Genomic DNA, 21,610 nt, shown 5'->3' on the forward strand with positions numbered 1-21,610 from the left:
CTGTGTATAATGTAAGAAATCTATATCAGGGGAAACATTTTCTGTCAAATAAATAAGATCCGGTCACTTAAACCCTGAATATCCCAGATGTATATAGCTGAATATGGGCCACAGTGCGTGATATACTAAATCCTATAGCTTCTTCTGGAATGGAACAAGTGTTTGTGAAAAATATAATATTCAGATACATTTCTTGTAAATATTGTATTGAACCAGTTCACATATATATTACGCTTCCTGCAGATAAGAGATATTTGGTAATCAGCATATCTTTGGCAAGTGAAAGCATTATATAAAGGATTGTGCCTGAATCATAGCAGGGAGGGGAGGGAGTTCAAATGTTTTTGAGTTTAAAGTGTTTCCTTGGTAGATTTATAGTTGGCCAGGGGTGTCAGGTGTCCCTAGTCTAAAAAGGGTAGTCACCGTGTGCTCAGTCTCTTTGGACCCCTCTTGCTGGAGGGAGTGGTTGATGCTGGAGGGCCTGAGGTGGAGGTAGGCCTCAGGAGGAGAAGACACAATGATCCGTAATAGCTCATTCTAGAAGAGGTAGAAAGGATCTGGGTAGGTATTTGGTAGAGCAGCCAGAGGTTTCAGCGAAGATGCCAAGAGGTTTAGTGCCCCATTGTGTCACCACTTGCCAGCCATAGGGACTCAAGCAGTTAGGCTCAGGAGATTCCTCCTACCACTGTAAGCAAACACTAGCGCCGAGGACTCGTTCAACTATAAATGAGTACTTCTTCTGGAAATTACCATTACTAACCCTGTGCAACATCAAATGGATGAAGTATCTGTGAAGTGATTGATTATTGTACCACCGTAAACATTAGTTGAGATCCATAAAGTTATTATTATTATTATTATTATTATTATTATTATGTATTTCTATAGCACCAACATATTTTGTAGCGCTGTAAAGTAAATGTGTTTATACAACTAAAAAAGTGAGGATGGCCCTGTGCAAAAGAGCTTATAATCTAAAGGGAAGGGAATAAGACACAAGGTGTGGGAGTGGGCAAGATCAGAATGAATGAATGGGTGAGAGATGTTATACTGAGTGTGGTATTGCATTTGGTAGTTAAGCAGAGTGAGGGAAAGCAGAAAGGTTGGGAGAAAGTCAGACAGACCGTGGAAGAGAGTTCCAGAGGAGGGGTGCAGCCCTTGCAAAGTCTTGAATGCGAGCATGTGAGGAGGTAATGAGAGAACAGTTGAGTAGCAGGTAAGTAGAGGAGCGTAGTAAGCAGTTGGGTGAGTATCTAGAGATGAGTTCAGAGATGAAGGGAGGGGCACAGTTATGAAGTGCTTTGAATGTCAGGGTCATTAATTTGGATTTTATTCTGAAAAGTAGTGGAAGCCAGTGCAAGGATTGGCAGAGAGGTATGGTAGAGGAGGAGCGGTTGCGGAGGAGCGGTTGCCTGTCGGCAGTGTTCATTACAGACTGGAGAGGTGAAAGTCTCTGGAGGGGAAGGCCAATTAAAAGAGAGTTACAGTAGCCTAGACGTGATATGATGAGAGAGTGAATACGAATTTTGGCTGCATCTTGGGTGATAAATTATCTAATTTTGGATATGTTCCTTAGGTGGAAGTAACATGATTTACTAAGTGACTGGATATGAGGAGTGAAGGACAGGGCAGAATCTAGGATAACCCCAAGGCACTGGGCCTGGGGAAAAGGGGTTATAGTGGAATTGTTAGCTATGATGGATACTTCTGGGATGTTATGAGTGTTAGTTGGAGGAAAGAGAACAATTTCTGTTTTAGAGGTTTAATTTAAGGTAGCGTTGCGACATCCAAGTAGAGATAGCGGACAGGCAGGAGGAGACCTGAGTTAGGAGTTCTGGGTTGAGATCAGGAGAGGAGAGATAGATTTTAGTATAATCAGCATAGAGGTGGTAGTGGAAACCATACAAGTTGATTAGTTTGCTGAGGGAGGAAGTATAGAGGGAGAATATTAATGGGCCCAGGACAGAGCCTTGAGGAACCCAACAGAAAGAGATAGGGGAGAAAATGCTACTCCATTGTAGAAGACACTGAAGTTATGATTAGTGAGGAAAGAAAAGAACCAGGACAGGGCAGTGTCAGGCCAAGTGAATGGAGGGACTGGAAGAGGAGAGGGTGTCAAATGCAGCAGAGAGATCAAGTATCAGTATTAGCAGTGAAAAATGGTTGTTGGCTTTAGTTGTTTAAATATTTGCTGCAAAATCCAAGTGCCCAAGTTATTGAGATATTGAAATCAGTTCTGTGCTGAGACAAATTTTCAATTTTTTAATAGAAAGAAATTTAAAGAGATTCGGACACCAGAAATTAAACTCTTTTTTACATCTATCATAACATGGGCTTTGAAAGCAACTTATAACTTTGCCATAAAGTATTTGCACAATGCTTTTACATTACCTGTCTGATGGCCCGTGTTCCTGTATGTAGGGGCTGCCATATTTGTGCAGCAGGAGTCCGTTAGCATTAGAAACTTTAACTGACAGGCTGAGATGGAACAGTCAGGATTATAAACTTCAACAAACAAAAACCTACAAAAACAAACCTCTCAGCAAAATGACCTATAGGTAACTTTTAATGTACATTCATATTTTAAAATGTACTTTTTTAGTGTCAGTATCACTTTAAAGCATCCAATGAATTGCTTGCTCCATGCAGGGTATTTCAACTTGCCAAATAAAAGTTGGGTAAAAGATCTATCTATCTATCTATCTATCTATCCATCCATTTATCAGTCCATCTATTGTTTTATCAATCTATCCATCCATCTACCAATCCCTCAATCTATCAGTTTATCTAGCCATTAATATATCAATCTATCTAACCATCATCTATCAGTCCATCTATCATTCTAACAATCTATCCATCCATCTATCCATCCGTCCATCTATCATCTATCAACCCATCAGTCTATCTAGCCATCAATATATCAGTCTATCTAACCATCAATCTATCCACCCATATATCATTTTATAAATCTATCCATCCATCCATCCATCTATCTGTTTATCCATGCATCCATCCATCTATCCCATATATCCATCCATCTAACCATCCATTTATCTGTCTGTCTGCCCCATCCATCAATCCATCTATCATTCTATCTATCTATCAATCTATCCATCTTTCTTTCTTTCTTTCTTTCTTTCTTTCTTTCTTTCTTTCTTTCTTTCTTTCTCGTTCCTTCTTTTTTCTTTCTTTTCTTTCCGTCTGACTATTACATACACCCTAACATGTAATGTACTGAAAGCCTCATTGCTCATTTACTCTCTCTGCAATATTTTCTGCAAAGAAATACAAACTGTATTGCTAATATAAATGGCTTTTCCACAATTTGTGCTGGAATCTGAGACACTAATTAGAATGCTGAGCTTGAAATTAAATAATGGGAGAGATACCATTGGACCTCAGGTACTAAGAGCAATTCCTAAATACAATAGCGCTAAAACATTACCAGGAAATACATTTGTTGTGTCATAAAGCAATTACTTTGGATGCACTAAAACATAATGTGATTTGTTATCAGATGCGCACTGCTCAATTGCTAAATGCAGGTAAAGTTTTAATTATACCGACAGCAAAATGGTATTTCATATGCAATAATACAAGCCAAAAATATTATCTTCTTTCTTTGGTGGCGGAATTATGACTTCCTAAACTGGTATTTTTGTTTTTCTATATTATTTCTAGTTCTACTCTACCCATAACAAATCTTATTAAAAATGATTATAGGAATAATTTCTCTCTGAGATATCAGGTCTGGTGTAACAGACTAGATAACTGCTGTTTACGAAGCGAAGAGTATTTCTAGTTGCACAGTTTTAGTAGGGAAATGATCAAGCAGATAATTAAACACAGGCATTAAAAGCAAACACATCTTCATTCCCGGCTGTGCTAGAATAGAGTCCTTCCTTATAAACACAGCCAAAAAAAACTGTGCTCCACTGAACTGGTGACCACAATAAATCATCTCTTGCACGTCTCATGAAGGCTAGTGAAGATTAATGACTGTATATGTACCTACGCTAGGGGGATCCCTCAGATGTCATATGAGGATATTGGAAGAGAAGGCGCGACAATGAAACAGCCATCAAGTATAGAGATAATAGCAATATAGTTTTTATGTCGCAAAGAAGGGGGCAGTTGGGGTTCACTTTTATTGATAATGGCTAAGTTGATATATATATAATATTTTGTTGTCTGTATTAATGATTCTACCTGACAGTCTGTAGCTCACAGGAAGAAATTTTGTATCTGACTTAAAAAGCTATTAGTTAATCAGTTATTTAGAGCTGTAAATATGTTCAGGGAGAAATACATTATAGCAGGCAGCATTGAGCTATTTCCGCTAATATTCTGCCCACATGTATATAACCATATGGAAATTACAGGTATAATATTGAATCCATACTGTAATCACACCACACCACCAGTGGCCCACCCGGAAACCAGGAAAAGTCACGGTGGGCCAAGGTGTCAGTGGGCCCTTGTGCTGCTAAACATTTGGCCTATTTCATTGTCATTCCCTATTTCTATGAGAAAAAGAGCCTAAATGGATGAAATAATCAATTATAGTATGTAAAGAAAAGAGACCCTGAAGGGGTGCAGGCCCTGGTCCGCTCGCACCCCCTGCTTCCCCGGTAGTTCCGCCACTGCTCCTGGGGCCTATTTTACTAAAGGGGGCAAAAAAGTGGACTACTTATTAGGTTTTTTTCCTAGAATCAGGGCCGTATTTATATATAGGCATCTGACGGCATGTGCCTAGGGTGGCAGCTTTCAGGAGGTGGCCCTTGGGCGCCTATATATTGAATGACATTTTTTTTTACTTTTTAAATTAATCTGTCCAGTGGCCACCAGAAACTTACTGTCCAAATCCAGTGGCAGAGCTGGGGTGGAGTGAGGGGTACATGCGCCTCATAGCGAGTCACTGGTGGAAGTGACATCATGTGAAACCAGACATGACGTCACACATTGTCCATGTGCACGCGCAGTGGCAAACCAAGGGGTCCCACTTAGGTGCCTAGGGTGGATTTAAGCACTGACTAGGGCAAGTCAACCCCAAAATAAAAATTTGCCTAATAGAAAAAAAAATCATTCTAAGCAACTTTCCAATATACTGTACATTTATTAAACATTTTCCGTAGTTTTGAAGTTACTTTTTAAACAATGAGCCAGATTCAATTCAGTTAGAAACAAGTTATCTAATGGTTTATCATGTAAAAACTCACAAACAAGATTTTATTCGAGGAGAAAAAAACTTTTGTCCTAATTCAGTTCCACTTTTTTCCCATAGACACATTTTTGAGAGATAAACGATGAGATACATTTTTCCGAATTGAATTACATCTTAAAATGAATTTTGTACATGAGTTTTAACATGATAAACTTTTTTCTCACTGAACTGAATCTGGCCTGAAAATTTTATTGGAGTCTATGGAAAAATTCTGGAATTGAATTAGGAAACAAGTTTAGTCTCCTTGAATTGAATCACGTCCATGGGGCAAATTCACTATGCGCTGAAGCGCCTAACGCTAGCGTCAATTCGCTAGCGTTGGTCATTTTCGTTACTTCGCAAATTCACTAAAGAACGCTGGCGTAAATTCGCTAGTGTTACTTTGCATCCTTACGCTTGGCAAATTTTCGCAACGGACGTAACTACGGAAATTTACTAACGCGCGCATTGTACTGAACGCTACCTTTTACGCTAGACTTCCTTCGCCACCTCAGACCAGGCGAAGCGCAATAGAGTAGATAGGGATTGCTTCAAAAAAAGTTCACATTTTTTCTAAGTCCCAAAAAATGCTGGCGTTTTTTCTATATTATGGGTGATAGGCTGAAAAAGATCGAAATTTTTTTTGGGGCTCCCCTCCTTCCCCCCTACATTTCCTAACTCATGGCAACTTAACTATACAGTGGGCACATGTGTAGGCAAAAAAAAAAATTTATTTGATGTTTTTGAAGGTTTCCCAAGTGATTGTGCGCATTCCTCCATTGAAATTTGAATTTGGCGCCGTATGCAAATTAACCATCGCTAGCGTAACTTCGCTTCGCTTAGCGAATCAACGCTAGCGCAACTTCGCAAACCTTACGCTACCCCTGAGCACAACTTCGGATTTTAGTGAATTTGCGGAGCGCTGGCGAAGCTACGCCTGGCGAAGTGTGGCGAAGTGCGGCGAAGTGCAGCGAAGTTACACCTGGCGCAACTACGAATCTTAGTGAATTTGCCCCCATGAGTATTCAAGTGATAAACCACTGAGGCAGAGAATGGAAAGGGGCAGACAAACGCTGCTTTCAATAGCAATACTTATACACAAATTATTCTAATAAAAATAGAAAATTTGTAACAAATATTTATTGCAAAGGTACTTAGACATGTTTTTTTATAAGGCAAAAAAAATGTTTTGGGTTGACAAGGATGTAGAATTCATTGGTAAGCTGGCACAAAGACTGGACTTCACTCCAAAATCTCAGAGGGTGGCCTTACGCCTTACTGTATTATGTATTAACTTTATTGCAAAAAGTTTCTTCTCATGGAATTAATATGTCTTCCTTCTGTAATGTGTATAAATTCTTTTATATAGTTTTTAACTTGTATATTTGATATGTACTTTTCTTCTTTGGATAAACCAATCATTTATGTACTAAGCACTCTGATTGGCTGTCCTAAACACTTCTGAAAGACACCGATTGTAGCCTAAGAAGAGGAGAAACAGCTGAAAGATGTCAGTAAATAGAGCTGAGGGTCCCCCTTTACTTTTAAGGGGGACCCTGGTTTCCAATGTTTTTTAGACACTTTTTTGGCTTAGAGGGGGCCCCAGTCACCAGTGTTTTTTTAACTTGAAAGGGGACCCTGACCACCTTGACTTTTTATAACTTATACGAGGGCCCTGGCCACCAATGTTTTTTTTAACTTGAAGGGAGCACAGGCCACCAATATTTTTTTTAACTTGTAGGGGGACCCTGTCCACCAATGTTTTTTTTTTTTTTTTACTTGAAGGCGAGCCCTGACCACCAAAGGATTTTCGTAACTTGTGTGGGGTGTTTTTACTGTTTTATCAGGGGGAGCCAGAATATTTGTCATACGGGGCCCCGTGATGGAGGCCCTGATCAGGGATGACCTGCATTCTTCGACTGAGCCCCCTCTATCACCCCAATTATTGTTGTATCCACCCAATTAATGTTGTATCCCCCTATTGAATTGAGCTTTAAAATGATTGTTCAGGCTTCCCACCAGTCTTGGAGATACTTCCATTTGAATTTCTTGATCCCAGGCACAAAACAGGAACACTTAGGGGCAGATTTATCAAGGATCAAATTGAAAATTCAAATTTTTGAGTTTTTATCTATGGCCAAAACTGTCGAAATCAAAATCGACTAGGGGATTCTTCAAAATTGATTAAAATTCTTTTAAAAATTCCAACTGGAATTTTCGAGATTTATCATACTCTGGCCCTTTAAAAACTCATATTCGACTATTTGCCACCTAAAACCTGCAGGATTGCTGTTTTAGTCAATGGGAGACATCCTGGGATCAAACTGGAGTTGTTTGCAGCCTTCCTGAAATTCTAACCGAGTTTTTAAAACTCCAATTGAATTTGATTCAAGTTCGATTCGAGTTTTCGGGTCGATCCAATTCACCCGAGTTTAACAAATTCGATTTTGGTTTAATAAATTTAAATTTGTCGAATTTGTCGAGTTTTTAAAAATACACATGAACTTGAAATTCGACCTTTGATAAATGTGCTTCCCCCTCTATCTAGGGTCAGTTTTATGAGGCTCCTAACAGAAATTAGATTTCATGCTGACAACTGTGATAAACACATGAAAATTAACTACCTGAATAAAAACAAAAATGTGAACCTGTGGGAAGGGAACAAAAAATATTTCATAGGTTATAAGAGGATCTGTGTTTTTATACCCAAACAGGTTCATTGAGTCAGCTGTTAGCCTCATAGTCAGCAATAAATCCAATACCTTTGGTTAGCTTCCAAAAAAACACTATTGTAATGTGTAAAATTCTCTTACACTCTTCAGATTTTTTTTTTACCTCCACAAAACCCAAATGCAAAGCAGCGTATGTTTAACTTGCAGAGCCCGGTGTACACAGTCAGCAGTATCAAAGTAATATCATAAAAGAGCATATGTTTAGCAGAATGAAAAGTGTCACTGAGTAAAGAGATGGCCCCGGGAAACAGTTGTGATAATTATTCCAAACATTTTATTTGTCTGGATTGGGAAAGGTGATATAAAGGCACAAAGACAATTTGCATAAAAAGGGATTTATCTGTTTAACATGCATCTGTTATAATCATGATAACACCCGGGGAGGTGTAAAGTCCGTTTGTAAGTAGAAAAGTTCTCTAAATGAAAGGATTAAAGCATAGGGTGCTGAGATTATGTATAACAGGGAAGGCATTTCTGTACAACTCCCCAGAAAGCACAGCAAAGAGTGTGAAAGGCTGAATCATCAGGCATTGCAGCTTCATTAATCTATCAATGAAAATTTCTCTCCCGAACATGTTTGGAGATTTGCATTATATTTTTTCTTTTCATTTTCATGATAATAGCAGTTTTACACTACTAATATTGTGAATTTGTAACAGGCTCTCCCCCTTACAAGGCCTTTAAAAAAAGCAATAGATACATACTGTACCGTACATGTTTGGAAAATCATTCAATGGCAGAGACTAATTTGTTAATTACCTCTGCAAAATGTTCGTAGTAAAAATGTAGGATTTTGCTTGTTACAGGTGTAGGAGAGTAAAGGTTTTGCTGACCTTTAGGTCCTTTGGTCCCCTGGGCATAATTTAGTCAGCTAGATTGGGTCCTCAGTTACAGAAGGGAAGCTGTTTCTTTTTCCTATGTCAAGGGATTCTGCTGGCAGTTCAGTGACTGGCCAGTAGATGGGTAAGATTTTATAAAAGGGTAACGTTTTTCTATACCCCAGGGATTTAGTTGGGCAGCTAGGTTGGGTCCTTTTACCCAGAGGGGAGGGGGCCTGGTTCCCCAGAGATTATAAAAAAGTTATGCCCACATGTGCTCAGTCTCTTTGGACTGTACATAGGATTGCCACCTTTTAGCCCAGTGAAGAACAGGCAGGTCGTGGCTGTGACATGGAGGGGGTGGACTATGATGCATAGGGGGTGGGGCACAGGCGCGGAGGGTTGGACCGTGACATTGGCGGTGGGGCTATGATGCGGCGTTTGGCCAATTTCTGTTTCAACCTTAGAGAATCCCGCCCGGTTCCTAATTTGGAAAACCGGGCAGGCAGTTTTGACCTGGGCAGCCCTTCAAATTACTGGGTTGTCTGGGTCAAAATCGGAGAGGTGGCAACCCTAACTGCACACTTGCTAGAGAAAGCACAGTGGTGCTGCATAGAGCCTGGAACAAAGGAAGGTTCCAGAATAGGTGAAGAAAGTGTCAGGTCAGAAACTGTAATAGGTCACAATAGGAGTGACAGATAAGTTCAGGAAAGTTAGTGAGCAGCTAAGACTTCAACAAGGCGTTTAGTGAAAGGTTAGCACCCTGTGGTGACAAGGCCACCAGGTTAGGGACTCAAGTGTTTAGGCTCAGGGATAGAGAGATCCTTGGAGTGTAAAACCAGCTGTGGGATTTACCTTCAATGGGGATTGTGCACCAAAAGCAGGCAAGGCCACTCAATTGAGAAAGCTGACTAACAAAGGATCAGACAGTATCTGTTAGTAATGTATTTGTGTAAATAACCTGCTGCCACTACCGTGGAGTGTACCATCTGAGCATGCACCTTGGATATGTGATTGACCATTGAGAAGTGGACCATCAGTTAAATAAATCGTTTGGCTGTGTTAAAGAACCACTGGTGCCCAAAGTTATTTTGAATACTGTGAGTTTATACCAGAGCGGTAATCCCTTCCTCCATACCATAAGCGGGGGCCACACCTGAAGATAAAGAGTCTAATTATATTGTGCCTACCAGGAGTTGCTGGAGGTTGGACCCTTGCTGGGTTCTGGAACCAGGGTATAGTAACCCTTCCTTGAGAACCACTGGGAATGGGTTTATTGGGTTGCTTTTATAAACAGAAATCTAAAATGGAAGGAATGCTCCGCTCCCTCAAATTATTTTTGTCACATCTATTTTATATATATATATATATATATATATATATATATATATATATATATATATATATATATATAGATACACATACATATATATATATATATATATATATATACGCCTACAGAAAGGCCATCTGCCATAGACTTCAATTCATCCAAAAAGTATTAAAAAAATTAAAAAAAATGAATTCTATTTCATATTTATATTTTTTATATTAATATATATTTTTATATTACATTTGTATCACATCTTTCTCCTCCACTCTGACATTAAAATAACAATCCAGCCGCTAGTTGAATTTCTAATTAAGCCATTTTTTTAAAGAGTCTAAGTAAAGTTACTTAAATTATTACTAAACCATAATAGAAGTTAGATGGCCCTAAAGGTGATTGAAGCTTTAGGATATATATGTCTGCGTGTTCTTTATATATCGAGCTCTCAAAAATTGTCAGTTTCATAATTTCCCTTGGGCTTATTTTTTTAATAAAACCCAAATCCAGCATTTTTCCATTTCAGTTTATTTCTTCATATCAGGGAAAGCTTTAATCTGGGCAAATTCTTACTTCTGCATTAGACAAAGGGCAAAATAACAGAAAATTAACTAAATAGCAAAACAAATTAATATTTGGAAATATAATTAGAGCATAAAAAGTTTTATCCGTTTTTTTAATTGTTTAAAAATGAATTGCTAAATTAAACTAGGGGAAAAAAAGTGGAACTCCACTTAGATAGCCAATCAATAATAGAGAGGATGCAGTCCAGCTACACATTCATTCTTCTCTTTGAATAGTCATTACTAATATTTGTGTTTCTTGCTATTTCTTTGTTATGTTGGGATGCACTTACAGTATGTTGCACAGACACAAAAACCGGTCTATTAATCTGGCAGGTGCACACAAGCATAAAATATTTGCATAAGGTTTATATAGTTCAAGATGGGTTATAGACATTTAATAGTGATGGGCAAATAAATTCACCTGGTGCAAATTCACGGGGAATTTCCACATTTTGCACATAAAGATTGTCACAATTATTCGGACACCCATGGACTTTAATGCATTTGGACAAAATAGTTAAAAATAATTTGCGGGCGTCGAAAATTGACACGTGTCAAAACAATTTTGACGCCCATTGATTTCAATGTGTTTCGCTAATTTTTCGCTGTTTTGCAAATTTCATCACTAATGCTTAATAGTATAAGCAAAAAAAAGCTTTGCGCAGCTTAAACATATCAGAGATCACTAAAGAATACAAGGACATCCTGGGTGCACTGAAGCTATTAGAGCTCATTTGTTAAAGCAGTTCAAAACGCAAACTGCAGATTATCAACATAGTTTGATGTTATTCTTTTACTTAGATTGTACGACTCTTTTTTCCACTGTAACGGAGCCTTGCACAAGTAATCAAAAGACCAGAAATGCAAAGCTTCAGTAGGAAATTGCACAAAAATGGGCACAACTGGTGCCTACAAGGAACTACATGCCTGAGTTAACTGGCACAAGATCAATAACATATAAATAAGATCCTTTGTAGTAGTAGGGACTGCCATGAAGAACTGTAGTCAGGGCCGTATTTCAATACATATTTTATATATAAATATATGTTTTAATATATAATGGGTAGGTGGCCCTCAGTTACCTATAAAGAAAAAATTAAATGCTTTAAAAAAACACTTTTGTTGTCTAATCTGGCAGTGAAGCTGAGAGGGGGTACCACCTCTTAAGTAATCACAGCAGACTGCTTTGCACATGCAATACTCGCTGAGAGTAGGGGGCAGGCAGTGTTCTGGTGTCTATGGCAGCACTGGGTCCCCAGGGGTACAGGTGCAAGAGCGTGTCCCATTGAGCTAATTTTCTAATCACTTGTGTCCTGGGGCTCACTGTGCTGTGCAAGGAACACCAGATCAAAAATAAAGCTCCTTGTGCAAAGCGCTGCATCAGGAGGAATACTCCAGCCCTACCTTAGAGCAGGTAGTAAGGACCGGGCCCCAATGCAGCCCACACTCCATGCCGCTCTGTTCATTGTGCGTCTGAATGACACGCAGGGTGGAGCTCATGTCTCTGGGCTCCAAAATGGAGTACTGCAGCTAATTACGCAAAGCACCATACAGTGGACAAAGTGCAAAGAATGGCTGATTGCAGCCTTTTTTTGCACTTTGTAGGACATTGTAAATGAGCTCTAGTGTGTTTTGTGTTAAAGTAGTCATATACAGAGTCAAAATGTAATTTATGGTTCTATACAAAAATATGAAGATAAATAAGGATCTTGGAACATTACAGGGGTAATTTATGATTACACGCACTGTTGCACAACTGCACCTTTTCACTCAGTCTACGTCAATTGTATGTGGCACAACTGTATGAGATGCGTCCCCCCCTTTTGCCACCACAATGACGCTGGAATTCTGGGGAAAAGACACTGCATTGTGGGGAGAAAAAATATGGTTATTGTGCTCACGTTTCTCACTGCACTTGCAGTCGTAAATTATACCTTAGGGCTTAGTAACTATAGGTATCAGCACAATTGCTGGAGCACTAAGGGGAATAAAAGTAATTCTCTTGCCCCAGTACAAATAGGGAGCAAGAGAGCTTTGTATTCAATGCCCCCTGTGTCCCCGGCACTCTTAAGGTGACCATAGACGAAAAGATCGCCAAACGAGTCGATCTTTCCCTGATATGCCACTAACGGGTATGGCTATATCGGAAGTAATCTGAACGTTCGGCCCTATGGCCCGGCGAGATCGGTCGAGACAAAATCAATCCTGTCCGATCAACCAAACAACCGATCTCCGCCGGATGAAAAATGACTCTCCACACACGGTCCGAAAATAGTACGAAACCTCGATTCGTACGATAGGATCTTTGCGTCTATGGCCACCTTAAAAACACCATTTAAATGACACACAAGGAAGAGATGTGCTATGAAACTGCCTCCTTAGTCTTCTATCCTGGTCCTGATGGTGTGTTGACCCTAACAAATATTCTTTAACACTGAAACTGTTTCACACAACACTTTGGCAATTCTATGCCGGTATTTGATTTGTGCCTACTTCTTTAAACCTTCCTAGTGCTCATCTGTGATGCCAATGAAACTTCCTTTGCCAGTGTTTGTACACAACAAACACTGAATAACTTAGTAGATGTTTTATATATAAATATATCACTGCCATTTGACAGCTGAGTGTTCACACCAGGGCCACCGCTATCCAGGTAATCCATTATTAATCTATTCACTGGGAGCAGATCAAAACCGGGGCTCCCAAAAGCCACCCTCTCGCCCGCCCACTCACAAGCCTCTCAAAGCCGTTAGATCAGCAATGAATGCATGTTTTATGCTGTAATGGCTGCAGCCGGAGTAATAAAAATGTACTTACTGCTGTCAAAACTAATCTATTAATAAGAAAGTTTTCGGCAAGCGTTCGCCAGCTCATATCTGTGGGGAAACAGGTTCTCTATTTAGAGCAAATGGAGCTGTTATTCTTAAGCAGCGAGATGCCTATTGTGTGGGTAATTACAAGAAGGCCCGTGTTGACCTGGCAATGAGGTACTGTATCTGAATACCTGAAGTGAAGGAGAAAAACCGAAATGAAAGCAAAGGCACCATCTGCTAAGCTGTAATGATTGTGCTATTTGAAGGCAAAAGGGTTTGTCTGGAGCAGCTGGTTTCCCTCCAAGTGACCTTTTAGCATTTCTGTTTTTGCCGTCTGACAGATGTGTCAACTCAATAATTTCAAAAGCCCCTGAATAAATAACCAATTGTGTGCAAGGATGACCCAAAGCGATGACAAAATGGGTGCACGCAGCACATTATAGTACATAATACCGACCAAAGGAGCCGGGAACATTGTCGCAGGGAAAATGCATTTTACTCTTTATTTTTGACTAAATGGCTTTTTTTTTCTGTGTACGGAATCTCTTGTTCACTGAAGAAAAAGGAAATGTGAAGTGATCAGAAGGGTATTGCGGTGCATTTGCCCTTGATATACTTTTATTAGCCGGCCGCGGGACTCAGGTGGTGTGTCGGATCTCGGAATGGATTCCTGCTCAGTCACTCGGCTCACAGCTGAGAAGAAAGACTCAAGGCCAAAACTAATTGGCTTGGTGAGTGATTGTGGCCATGCTGATATGTGACTGCAATCAGACCTGTTCTGATGGAGTTTAAAGCCCTCCAAATAGTTTTCAAATGTGATGCAGGTGCCATCTGCCTCCTTAACCTGCAGCTGATCAGAGAGATCTTCATTTCAAAAAAGCAAAAGCTGGCCACAAGAACATGCTCCGCTTAATACAAAGCCAGGGGATTTCTACCCAAGTTACAGCAATTACCAGTTGCAACAACAGAATTAGCATTTCAACAGCTGCACTAAATTGCTCTGTCTATCCATTTATCTACCTGTACATGTATGGATACCAAATAACATAATATCATGAGTCTCAATCAGTAATGGTTTTGCTGCATTGCTCAAACAATTACTAAGGAAACTCCCAAAAGAATGTATATATATATATATATATATATATATATATATATATATATATATATATATATTTATATTTATATATATATATTTATATTTATATATATATATATATACAGTATATATATATACAGTATATATAGAGAGAGAGAGAGAGAGAGAGAGAGAGAGAGAGAGAGAGAGAGAGAGAGAGAGTGTGAGAGAGAGAGAGAGAGAGAGAGAGAGAGAGAGAGAGAATGTTTTTTAAACAATAACAAAGCAGTGCCTTCTACTTTATCCCAACTATGATAAAATGAATCCTTATTGGAGGCAAAACAATCTTATTGGGTTTAATTAAATTTTAAATGCTTTTTTAATAGATTTAAAGAAGGAAGACCCAAATTACAAAAAGATCCCTTATTCAATCCTCAGGTCTCAAGCAATCTGGAAATATACAGTATATATACATATAGGGGGTTATTTATTAGAGTCCAAATGCCATAAACCCGAAATAGTTGAGTTTTTTTACTATAAAATCAATCCAAGTTTTAGGGGGAAATAAAAATCAAATTTTTTGAGATTTATTATACCCTGCAGATGGAAAAAGACAGAATCCAAAAATCTAGCATCTTGGACAAGGTTGCATATAAGTCAACGGGAGAGGTCCCTTTACTATTTGATAGTTTATGTGGTCTGCGCTATTAGTCCAAAAATGACGTTTTGGGCAAAAATCTGAAAAATTATCGCTTGTCGGGAAAAAGCACAAAAAACTGTATGATTCGGGAAAAAACTCTGAAAAAGGCATACGATTCGGATTTTCAATCAATTTTTTCGTGATTGTCCCCGATCCTATTAAATCGTGATTTTTTAATAACATATAAGGTACAATTGTGGATTCTAGTTTGGTCGGACTGTTTTGATTACAATAATGAGAAAAATTCAGACTTATAAATAAGACCCATGATATATGTACACACACCCTGTACAATATATATATATAGTAAATAAAGTTCCCCCTATTGTAACATATACTGTTAGGATATTATAAGTCACGAGAAGTTCCATGACCATATAAGGCGAGTGCTTTTAAACAAGTCATGGAACTCTGAGGTTACTTCTAATATCCTTTTATTTTCCAACAAGGGTACTTTATTATAATACACAAGTTAAAAAAAAATTATTTTATAATTTATAATTATTATAATACTCAAGTGTCACATGACGTATATTTCCTACATGTTACTGCCCATCGGTATATACATGAGCACCCCCCTATATTCTCACTGGTTTTAGGGTACAGGATGCCCCAGTTCTAGTTTCAGTTAGAGAAATAAAACAAATAGTGACAGAATAAAAATACATTGGTTATGCTGCAATTCTGCAAAAAATATTGCATTGTGGGTTAAAACATGGAAATTGCAATCTGGACCATGTGACCTAAAAGGCACTCTATTTCTCTCTATATATCTATACAGGTAGGGGGTCCCTTATCTGGAAACCGTTTATCCAGGAAGGCCATCTTCCATAAAATCCATTATAAGCAAATAATTTAAATTATTTCCTTTTGCTCTGTAATAATAAAACAGCACCTTGTTCCTGATCCAAACTAAGCTGCATGAATCCATATTGGTGGCAAAACATTGCTATTGGATTTATTTCATGTTTGAAGTACTACTAGCAGACTAAAGTTATGGAAATCCAAAGGAACTTTTAGGAAAAGGAACATGTGAGCTCTTTGTATATTATTTACAAACTGTATTCATTTTTTCATCTAGACATATGTATGTGCAGCCTGTAGTAATAAATTGGTACAGGTATGGGATCCGTTATACGGAAACCTGTTATCCAGAGAGCTCCAAATTACATAAAATAATAAAATAAAATAAAAATGTATTTGCTTTTTCTCTGTAATAATAAAACAGTAGCCTGTACTTGATTCAAACTAAGATATAATTAATCCTTATTGGAAGCAAAACCTATTGGGTTTATTTAGGGGCATATTTATCAAAGGTCGAAGTTAAAAAAGCTTTGAACTTCGAATTCAAAAAGACCAATCGAATGGAGGTCAACATTTTTTCGGGTCGAAGTGGGCCTACTTCGAATCGTACGTTTCTAAGTAGCACTACTTCGATTCGAAGTTTTTTTTACTTCGGCCTTCGATCTCCCAAACTGCCCCAATTGCCTCCATACAGGTTCTAGGAGGTCCCCCATAGGCTAAAACAGCACTTCGGCAGCTTTTAGGTGGCGAATGGTCGAAGTTTTAAAGAGAAAGCACTTCAAAAAAATTGACCTTCGCATTTCAGCGTTTTTTCAAATTCGAATCAAAGTTGGACTATTCCCTCGTCAAAGTACCCAAAAATTACTTCGAAATTCAAAGTTTTTTACTTCGAAAATTCACTTCGATAAGTCTGCCCCTTAATGTTAACATGATTTTCTTGTAGACTTAAGGTATGAGAATTCAAATTACAGAAAGATATATTAACCATAAAACCCCAGGTCTCTAGCATTCTGGATAACAGGTCTCATGCCTGGACTTTAACATATAATTAGGCAGTCTGTCTCCTATACTGTCAGGGCCCATGCCAGCGAACACTGGTGCAGAATGTATTCACAATAAATCCACATGCAAGAACATGCTCACCGAGAGCTGAACTGTAATCCTGAGATGTCGTTCATTAGCCAGTGGAGCAGGTTATCAATGTGCTCAATTACTGTTCCAGTGTGTGCTCAAAGGTTCACTGCCATAATTATGCCTCTGAAGTGTTCCCTCATTCCCAGCGTTAGGCCGGGGACAGGTGAAAGCAGCACAAAGGATACTGAACATTATACAGGAAAAAAATGTTTATCTGAATTTGTTCCATTCAAAAACACAAAAAGAAGATGCTAAACATTGAATTGCAAATTATCTGTAAATTGCATTTTGAGAATTGTAATCAAAAGTTAAATATCCAAAGGGTCTTTAAAAGAAGAACATCCTGATTGCAAATGGGGAATGTTTATAAAAAGAAACGTGTTCTCTGGCAGGTAGGGTCTTAAGGAAAGGGCTGTGTCCAAACGGAATGTGAGGGTCTCCAAAACTACAGAAACAAATGTAAAAAAGTAGAACATTTATTAGGACATGATACCTAACGCGTTTCGTGCCTATTGGGGCACTTACTCATAGTGCCCCAATAGGCACGAAACGCGTTAGGTATCATGTCCTAATAAATTTTCTACTTTTTTACATTTGTTTCTGTATTTTTATGAGACCCTCACATTCCGTTTGGACACAGTAATTTTGACTTTGCACCTTGGGACTGAGGTGAGCTGTGAGTGTTTTCTCCTTCATTCTTTACTTCAATTGGCATTTTTTGATTTAATACTTTTTCATTAAGTGGTACCACATTTATTTATTTTTATGTGCCAGTAGCACTAACCTTCGCTTCTATAGTCTTAAGGAAAGGGGTCCAAAATGGTTTGGGGACAGAAACGAGGTTATGAGTTTAGGGGGGTCCAGGGTTTTATTGGCTAGAACACGTTGCCACTGAGAGTGAACTGAATAGATGATGTAGGAGTCTTTTAAGAGACATTTTCTGGGTTTAAGTTAAATCATCACTACTAGTGATGGGCAAATTTCTCCAGTTACGATTCACTGGAGACTGCATGGAAAAAAAAAAAAAAAAAAAAAACAACAATCCCCCCCTTCTTTTTAATTTGCATTGCCCAATAAAAACTCGGAGGCTAACTTGTGGATGAAGATCGGACACAGCTTTTATTAATCATGTTTTTATATAAAGATCCTTGCACCTTTATAAACACATCTTTCTTAAACCGACTTAACCCTTTATTCAACTCGAAGAACACCAATGCCGGCCATTGCAAGAGCAATGGGCATGTGAGAACAATTCTTTTTCCATAAAGTGCTAAGGCAAGGATCAAATTTGTTCGCCACAAGGAGTTCATGTACCCCTACACTGAACTCCGACCTCCATCCAACAAGAATAGCGCCCGTTCAACCCCATCCTGTAAACCTGAGAGGAAAATATCTAGGCCAATGTCGGTCAAATGGACACCATCCGGACTCATCAAATCTGAATTATCGCCCTCTAGTTGGTGATGGCGGATGGCCACCCAGCCCCTTGCGCGGGCAAATCGGGACACTCTAAGGTTTACTAATCGCCTGGCGCGTTCAATGGCGGAGACATCCCGTGCACCACGCCACACAACCCTGGGGACAATCTCTAACCAGACTATGATTAGTGTTGGAAAAAAGGCTGGTAAGTGGTCAAATTCAAATTTAATAATGGATATCAACTCGGCTATCCTAACTTAACATAAATCATTGCCACCAGCGTGTACTACGAGCACCAATGGGCCGTTGTAGTTCTTGCTGAAGTTAACAACCTCAGGGAGGACACGGAGCCATCGCAATCCGGGTATACCATTCCAGTGCACCTGCATCCCTTTGAAGCCGAGATTGAGTCCTCCAGGGCGGGACTCTGCACGCCGCCTGGCCCGATGTATATATGAATGGCCCACCAAGAGGACAACAGGCGGAAAGGTACCTGTAAATGAGAAAATGTTTAGTTAAACATCAAACCTGGCCGGATGTAGGAGGTGTAACAATCAGATTTCCACCTCCCGAGCCGCTTAAGTTGTGTTTCACCCATACCACCTAAACTGGCTTCGGTAGCCGCCCCTATTCGGAAGGAGTGGGTACCAAAATCTTTGATGCCCAACCCTAAGTAGGCTAAACATTTTTGAAAATCGCGTTAAATTGGAAACGTGTAAGGGGGGAACCATTTTCGTGAGTCAAAAATCTATCACCAGGTGCTCGCAGCAAGGAAAATGATTGTGCGAGGCCGACCGGACATCCTGGGCTATTTATGCCCAGCAGAGTAACCCATGCTCCTTTACCGTATATATCAGTTTTCGATTTCCTGATGCAGAATCTAAGAAAATCGGTGCCGTGAACAATGTCTTCAGCTAAGAGGCCCCCTGGTTTGGTTTTGCTGGGAGGAACGAGCTCGCTAATTCTAATGGCACCAAAAAATGTGAGGCTAAAGGCAGTAGCAAATAAAACCGCATCATAATGCGTTTTCACAACCTTATGGGTGGAGCTAATCAGCTGTTGCAATAGACTAAAAGACACCGGTCTACGGGTATCCTTGGAGACGACTTGTTTTCTCCAGCCCTTTAATGCTTGGAGTATGGCAAAATGTTTTGTCATGTCTTTGAGGTCCAACAATTTAAAGAAAAAAGCTATGCCCGATAGGCGCTTTTGGGCCGCTCCTGCAGATTTCCCCTTAGTTTGTAAGTCAAGGAGGTAGTCAATTGTAATCTGCAGCCGCACATGGTCATCCAGCAGGTTACATCCCTTCCCAAACGATAACCATTCCTCAAAAGCGTTACCATAACCTCTGTAAGTGGCCGGTGAAACAGATGTCCTGACCATGTTCATAAGCTGTTCTCCACCAGGTAGAATAAGAACATTTGGCAAGTTGAGCCCTCCTTGTCCGCTCCAGGAACTAGCTGCCGGAACTTTTGCCACTGTGAACGAGAAAGAGAATCAGCAGCGGTATTGCATTTACCAGGTACATGTTGAGCCCGAAACCAAATATTATGTTCAAGGCACCTTAACACCAAGTGCCGGAGCAGGGCAAGAACTGGAAGGGAAGCAGAGGTTAGTTTATTTATACAAAAAACCACGCTAAGATTGTCTGTCCAAAAACAAATTGTATGGTTGGTCATGTACTGCCCCCAGAGTTCAATGACCACCACAATGGGGAAGAGTTCCAGCAGTGTAAGGTTTTTGCAAAGTCCTAGCTGTGCCCACCCTGCAGGCCAGCCACCCGCGCACCATTTGTTTCCATATATGGCACCAAAACCTATGGCTCCAGATGCATCCGTGTAAAGGGCTAACTCATTGCTAGACACTTCCTCCTCCCACATGCAAGTGTGCCCATTATACTCCTGAAGGAAAGAGTGCCATACCAGTAAGTCCTCTCTCATCTGCCTTGTCACCCGAATAAAATGGTGTGGCTTCTTCACACCTTTTGTGGCCAATGAAAGCCATCTGTTAAAAGCCCGACCCATCGGCATCACCCGACAAGCAAAATTCAAAAGGCCTATGAGGGACTGCATTTGTTGGAGTGTAACTTTCTTGGCCTGCATCACCCCATAAAGTTTTTCCAACAAGTCAGTGAGTTTGGATTGCGGCAGCCTAAAAACCATCCTATTTGTGTCTATCTCAATTCCCAAAAAGGACAGTATGGTTGTGGGACCTTCTGTTTTTTCATGGGCAATGGGTACCCCAAATTTGCTCATAAAGAATTTGAAAGTGTCTATAAGCAATTTGCACGTTCGGGAGGAGGGTGGACCTACAAACAGAAAATTATCCAAGTAATGTATTATGGAATTGTGGCCAGATTCTCTCCGTATAACCCACTCAAGAAAAGAACCAAATACTTCAAAGTATTTGCATGATATCGAGCATCCCATTGGGAGGCACATATCATAGTACATGTAACCCTCAAATTGACAGCCCAATAAGTGAAAACAGTCTTCATGCACTGGAAGGAGCCGGAAAGCGGCTCAATATCAGACTTTGCTAATAGGGAACCTGGACCTGCTTTTCTAACCAAAGTGACGGCCCTGTCAAAAGAGACATAAGTCACAGCTGCTGCCTCCTTACTGATACCATCATTGACAGAGTCACCTTTAGGGTAAGAAAGGTGATGAATAAGACGGTATTTACCCAGCTCTTTCTTGGGTACCACACCCAGCGGAGAAATTCTCAAGTTAGGGATGGGCAGGGAATCGAAGGGACCGGCTATTCTACCTAAGTCGACCTCCTTTTTCAATTTGGATGCCACTATATCTGGGTTGTCAACTGCTGATTTTAGATTGTTAGCAAAGGTAGGGGTTGCATTATATCTGAAAGGAATAAAGAAACCATATGTGAATCCATCCCTAAGTAGGGCGGCCTCCTGCTTCTTGGGGTACAGGTCTAACCACGGGGACATCCTTTGCACGCTCACTGGGGTTCTCAACCCTACCCGTGATTGTGTGGCATGGGGGGACACTAG

This window comes from Xenopus laevis, chromosome 6S (assembly GCF_017654675.1).
Source record: "Xenopus laevis strain J_2021 chromosome 6S, Xenopus_laevis_v10.1, whole genome shotgun sequence".
NCBI classification, from domain to species: domain Eukaryota; kingdom Metazoa; phylum Chordata; class Amphibia; order Anura; family Pipidae; genus Xenopus; species Xenopus laevis.